Source organism: Myotis daubentonii, chromosome 1 (assembly GCF_963259705.1).
Source record: "Myotis daubentonii chromosome 1, mMyoDau2.1, whole genome shotgun sequence".
Taxonomy (NCBI): domain Eukaryota; kingdom Metazoa; phylum Chordata; class Mammalia; order Chiroptera; family Vespertilionidae; genus Myotis; species Myotis daubentonii.
The window spans coordinates 120,239,385-120,245,678 of record NC_081840.1 but is presented as its reverse complement, the minus strand read 5'-3'; the positions used below and the strand labels follow the sequence as shown (position 1 = coordinate 120,245,678).

The following is a 6,294-nucleotide window of genomic DNA, read 5'->3' as shown; positions in this document are numbered from 1 at the left end:
ACATAGTGCTTAGACATTTATATAATTTACAAAGTGATCACCACAATAAATCTAGTACCCATCTGGCACCATAAACTTAAATTTATCTTAAAACCAATTTTAATCAGAAAGACTTCTTCACAAATAAGTGGTTAAATATATAAATCCTGAATACATCACAGTATTCCCTCCCCCTTTTTGGTCATGGAAGATTTAATTACATAACTTTTGATTTGAGGAGATCCAACATCTTCCCTTAAATGTGAAGTGAAATCACTCTTAAATATGTTGGATGAAAAATAAATTTTAGTCTATTTTAGACAAAATTTGTTCATTTCTGACTACACTTCATTTCAGCACAATCATTTCATTACTCAAAGGCAATTACATTTTTATTTTAGAAAGGGCAAAGTAAATTTTAAATTAGCATCAGAATTCTACCCCTAATTACCTACCCAATGAATATTGAAGTAGATGCTACCAAGTAGGCAAAGATTAACAGAATCTGGAGATAAAATATCTCAAAAGTGTATAAAAATATTGACACATTGAAGCTAGACTTAGCTCTAGGACATTTTATTGCATTTTTACCTTAAAAGGATGAATAACTAGCATCAGCAGAAATGCTGTTGCTTGTTTGCTCAAAGTTGTTCATATTTTATTTTTATTGATTCAGAGAGGAAGGGAGAGGGAGAGAGAGATAGGAACATCAATGATGAGAAAGAATCATTGATTGGCTGTCTCCTGCATGCCCCTAATGAGAATCAAGCCCACAACCCGAGCATGTGCCCTGACCAGGAATCGAACTTCAACCCCCTGGTTCATAGGTCAACACTCAACCACTGAGCCATGACAGCCAGGCTAAAGTTGTTGATGTTAATTAAACAAAAATTAATAGTCTCCAAGTTAAATTTCACAAAATGGAACCATGGCCTCTGATTTAACTTTGTGGGGTAATTTAGGGGGAAACCCCAGTATCATATTATTTCTGTCCATAAACACAAATAAAAATCACTACCAATACAAATAATAAGGAAATAAACACATGGTAATTTATATCTTGGGTTCCACAACATACTGTGATTTAACAATATACTGTACACTGTGATTTAACTCTTCTACAGTAATTCCCATTTTTTCTAAAATAACAGATTAATAGAAAGGTGAATTTCAAAAATTTCAGATAATTTAGTAACTAATTATTTTAATGACACTTACTATAGTGTCACAAGATATAAAACCCAAATGTTTACTGTGTCATTTAGCAAAGAAAGGATAAGGGAGAATGCTCTGCTACTCCATCTGGACCCAGTTTCTGATCATCCACTCAGTTTCAATGCTTCCAAGTTATCAGTTCGCTCTACTCAGGTCCTTTTGCCTTAAGAGATGAGTTTCCTTTCTGTAAATTAATCCTAATTTTCCAGAAAACTATGATTTTTCTGACTTCACATGATTTTAATCCATGTACACTAATAAAAGAGAAAGATGCAAATTGACTGTACCTTCACAATGCCCACCAGCCAATCAGGAGTGAGTATACAAATTAACCCAAAAATATGGCAGGTTAATTTGCATACACAGCCACTGAGCGACCAGGGTGGGACACCTGCATTGTCGCCATGGCGACAACACAGGTGTTCCACATCACCCCAGGGTCTCTGGGCAGCGTGGGAAGGAGGAAAGGTGGCTCCAGCTGGAGCAAAGGCGGTACCAGCAGCCAGGGGCAGGAAGGCCCATTCTTGCACAAATCTTCGTGCATCAGGCCTCTAGTCCTATCTAATAAAAGAGAAACATGATAATTGGCGTACAACCGCTACCCTTCCCATTGACTAATCAGGGCAATATGCAAATTAACTGCCAGCCAAGATGACGGCCGGCAGCCAGGCAGCTTGAAACTAACATGAGGCTTGCTTGCTTCAGTGACAGAGGACTCCAACGTTCCCCGCCTGCCGCTGCAGGCCTCTGAGCTGCAACTCTAAGCAACTATGTAACAAATATAGAAGCTAAACAAAACCCCAGAAACCTGCTTTAGTCCGCCGGGCTTCCGCCAGCAGGATTGCAACATTGTAAGCAAAGGCCAGAAACCTACTTTCAGCAGCGGAGGCCTAAGAGCTGGAGCCAAGCCTCAAAGCTGGACCAGAATAAAAAAAAAGAAAAAAGAAAAAAAGGAGCGGTTGGGAGCTTCAGTCACCCCCAGCCTGAAAACAGCCCTCAGCCCCTCACCCAGACTGGCCAGGCACCCCAGTGGGGACCCCCACCCATAAGGGTGTGTGACCACCTGCAAACAGCCATCATCCCCTCACCCAGGATGGCCAGGCACCCCAGTGGGGACCCCCACCCTGAAGGATGTGTGACCAGCTGCAAACAGCCATCATTCCCTCACCCAGGCTGGCCAGGCACCCCAGTGGGGACCCCGACCCTGATCCAGGACACCCTTCAGGGCAAACCAGCCAGCACCCACCCGTGCACCAGGCCTCTATTCTATATAGTAAAAGGGTAATATGCCTCCCAGCACCGGGATCAGCAGAGCCACGAGGCCTCCTGGCACCGGGATCAGCGTGACAGGGGGCAGCGCCCAAACCCCTTGATCACCCTGCGGCTCTGTGTGTGACAGAGGGCGGGGCCACAACCTCCCTATCCACCCTGCTCTGTTTGTGACAGGGGAAGGTGCCCCAACCCCCTGATTGGCCCTGCTCTGTGTGTGACAGGGTGCGGCGCCCCAACCCCCCCACCCCCCAACGGGCCCTGCTCTGTGTGTGACGGGGTAGAGCCATAACTTCCCCATAGGCCCTGCCCTGAGTGTGAGAGCGGCGGCGCCCCAACCCCCTGATCGGCCCTGCTCTGTGGGTGATAGAGGGCGGCGCCCCAACCCCCTGATGGGCCCTGCTCTGTGAGTGACAGGGGGCGGCGCCCCAACCCCCCAATCGGCCCTACCCTGAGCGTGACTAAGGGTGGCATCACAACCTCCCGATTGCCCTGCTCTGTGCATGACAGGGGGCGGTGCCCCAACTCCCCAATCAGCCCTGCTCTGAGCCCGACCAGGGGCTGCACCTAGGGATTGGGCCTGCCCTCTGCCACCCGGGAGCAGGCCTAAGCCAGCAGGTCATTATCTCCCGAGGGGTCCCAGACTGCGAGAGAGCACAGGCTGGGCTGAGGGACCCCCTCCCCCCCCCCCCCCGAGTGCACAAATTTTTGTGCACCGGGCCTCTAGTTTTAAATAAAAGAAAATGCTATAATTCTTACAATATAATCTTGCTTTAATTACTAGTCATCACAAAAAGGTGAGCAAAGGCCATAAAACATGAATTTTTTTTAAAAAAAGAGAATAGCACTGGAAGATTTCTTGGGAGTTGGTCCAGGCATTTTCATATCTATTACATATAAGGACTGTCAAACTCAGCAGATCACAGTTATTCATAAAGAATTGAGACTCTTGCTTATCACTGACTTTGGCAGAAGTACATTTCATATTCCTCCCTTGTAATTGCACAGCCCTTCAATTACAGGCAATGAGTGTGCCCACAGAGAAGAATAGACATTTTATAAACAGTTTATGATAAAAAGGAGAGCATCACAATCCAGCTTTACCAAATTCTAAAACACTTCCTCCTTTGCCCATGGATTACTTTGTATATATCTCTGAAACAGCTGAAAAATACCTTTCTGTGACTTCCTAGGCTGTAAAGAATGAACACTTTTAGATACATTACAATCATCTCTAGTAGACTTTGAAATCTTTCTTCCATTAACATTAACTGAATGTTTCAACCGGATCTTTAAAAAAGGTTGCCAATTTTCATTTTTTGGGGCCTCTATGAGGTTTGGAATGCTCTATATAAGCTTGTCATTTTAAGTTCCTATTTTTGGAATTCTTTCTCTGTTCATCTAGCAATTTGTCTGGAGGTGAGGGTGTAGCACATAACTGATATTCATGTGGGGATCCTTTCTGCTGGCTTACTTTCATTTGTTCTTTACCAGCCTCTTTTTGAATCTTTAATAACCTGTCCTGTTCTTCTTGTTTATGTCTCTCGAAAAGTAAATGTTCCAAATCTAACAGTTGTGGGGTACAGCTGATTAATGTTTCCGTTTCCTCTTGGTCTGAGGAAGATTCAGAGGACATTTTCTTCTTTTTGCAGAAAAGCATGGATCACTGACTGCTTCAAATGAAGACTCCTGGTTTTTTCTTTTGGAAATACTTTCTTCACTGATCAGTAGGACAAGATTTTTCATTTTTTTTGTCTCAACTGTGTTATTTCCAATTATCTGTGTCATAGCTGACATAGTACACCCACTCTCTGTTTTGCCACAAGGCTTAACTACAACTTTTCTAGAGTAGGAAACTCTGGCTTCAGGTCTCTCATGATTTATGACACATAATCATGATCGCTTGGTCTCATCTTGACTTCTCTTTCAAGACACCATTCTGTACCACTGGCGCATAATTGGCACATAGATGACTCTATTGATGACTTTGCACCTTGTTCTTGAATTTCAAGGCATATTTGCGGAGAAAGTGTTGGCATATCTTCCTCAATGTCTTGGCTCTTTACACATCACTACTGTCATGGAGTTTCCTTAGACATGGAGTTTTTCTTACCTTGTTGTGCAACTTCAGACTGTGATGCTGACCCAAATTGAGATTTAGGTGACAAATATTTCTGAATATCTCCAGTATTTGTTTGTTTGTTTTTACTTTTCTTTTTCAGCTTGCTTGAAACTGGATAAGATTTTCTGGAATTCATGTGAGAAGCCAAGGCTTTTTCCTCATAGAAATAGTTAATATGAATGCTTAGCTTTCTTGCCATTCTTCATCACTTTTTTGCTGTTCTTCCATTTCTCTTCTCCTTTTTTCTTCTTCCTCCTCCTCTGCCAATAGTTTCTGTATGTACAGTGGGGCCTTGACTTATGAGTTTAATTCCTTCTGAGACCGAGCTTGTTAAAAAGCTCATTAAAGAGCTCGTTAACTCAAATTACTCTATCAACTCAATGCAAAAAATCGGCCGAGAGACAGCTGGTATCTCAAAAACTCGTTAGTCGGGACACTCGTAAGTCAAGGCCCCAGTGTACTCTTCACTGGCTTTGTTTGCTTCTTCCTCATTGGTCCCTCCCTCTGCCACCACCTTGCTTATCTCCTCTTCATATTCTCTTTTCAATTCTCCAGGTTTGCTTAACAGATGAACTGGCTGGTAAGTCATCAACAGTTTCTTCCCATACTTATCCAGAGGCTATAAGCTTGCATTCCTTTGAATAGTGTTTTTGAATCATCGCCCACAGTTCCTTATTGATGAGAGACTTTCTTCAGGTATGGTACCTGGTCCACGAAGAGACCCGGTGGCAACAGAAGGGACAGCATGAGTTTGCCTTTTCGACAGTCGATTGGAAGCATGCATTACTGATCATGTGATTACAAGGCAGTGTTACCAGCTCAATCAAGATTACCATGCAGATCCTGCACTGGCATTCTGACAAGGAAGAGACAGATGGCTTCTTTAGGTACAGCCATTTTAATATGCAGGTGGGGATGGTCCCTGAGCTGCTGAGGGGGCAGCCGCCGGGCCATGTTTGGAGAAGGACCTTTTTTTACATATATCTGTCCAGTTTCTCCAACACCATTTATTGAAGACACTGTATTTTCCCCATTGTACATTCTTGCCTCCTTTTTCACAGATCGGTTATTTAAGTGAGGGTGTTAAAATAATGTTATGATCATAAGGAAACCCCTCTAATGTGTGGAAATAATTATTGTGTGAAATAATTAATGTGTGAAATGTTTGCTGTGTGAAGACACCAATACTCTGTAACTTCCAAAATGTAGTGAACGCCCCACTATCTTGATGTGAATGCCCTAAGCCCTTAAAGTGTAAACACCCTGCTCCTAGCAAAGGCACCCGTCTGGCCCACACTGATAAGACACAAGTTGTTTACCACCGGCTATATAAGCATCAGGTTTTTCTTCAGTGATGTCTCCTGCCTAATGAGAGGAGGGCTCCATGTCACTCCATGAGACAAGCCCCTGATTGGCTGCTCTGCTATGTGAGCCTGAACCAACTGTGGCCACCTGTCTGTCTCCATCTTTGTCCTCCATCTTTCAGTGTGCATCACCAGGTGGCCTTTGCTGGAGCCTAGGACCCACTAGGAATAGGTAAATAAACCTTGTGTGACTGCATACTAATTCTGTCTTGTGTGTTCATGTGTTCCGGTTTAGCTCAGCTGTCTAGACATTGCAGTACCAGGGGATAGGCCATTATTGCTGACTCCTGGTCACCTACATTTGTCCCACTAAGATAGATAATTAATTAATTGGGGCTTAATTGG

General features: G+C 43.6%; 1 pseudogene; it reads right to left on the bottom strand.

The window, feature by feature from the left end:
• Positions 1-1,032: 1,032 nt before the first annotated feature.
• LOC132233105 (E3 ubiquitin-protein ligase RNF168-like) lies at positions 1,033-6,064 on the bottom strand (annotated as a pseudogene).
• Positions 6,065-6,294: the final 230 nt, after the last annotated feature.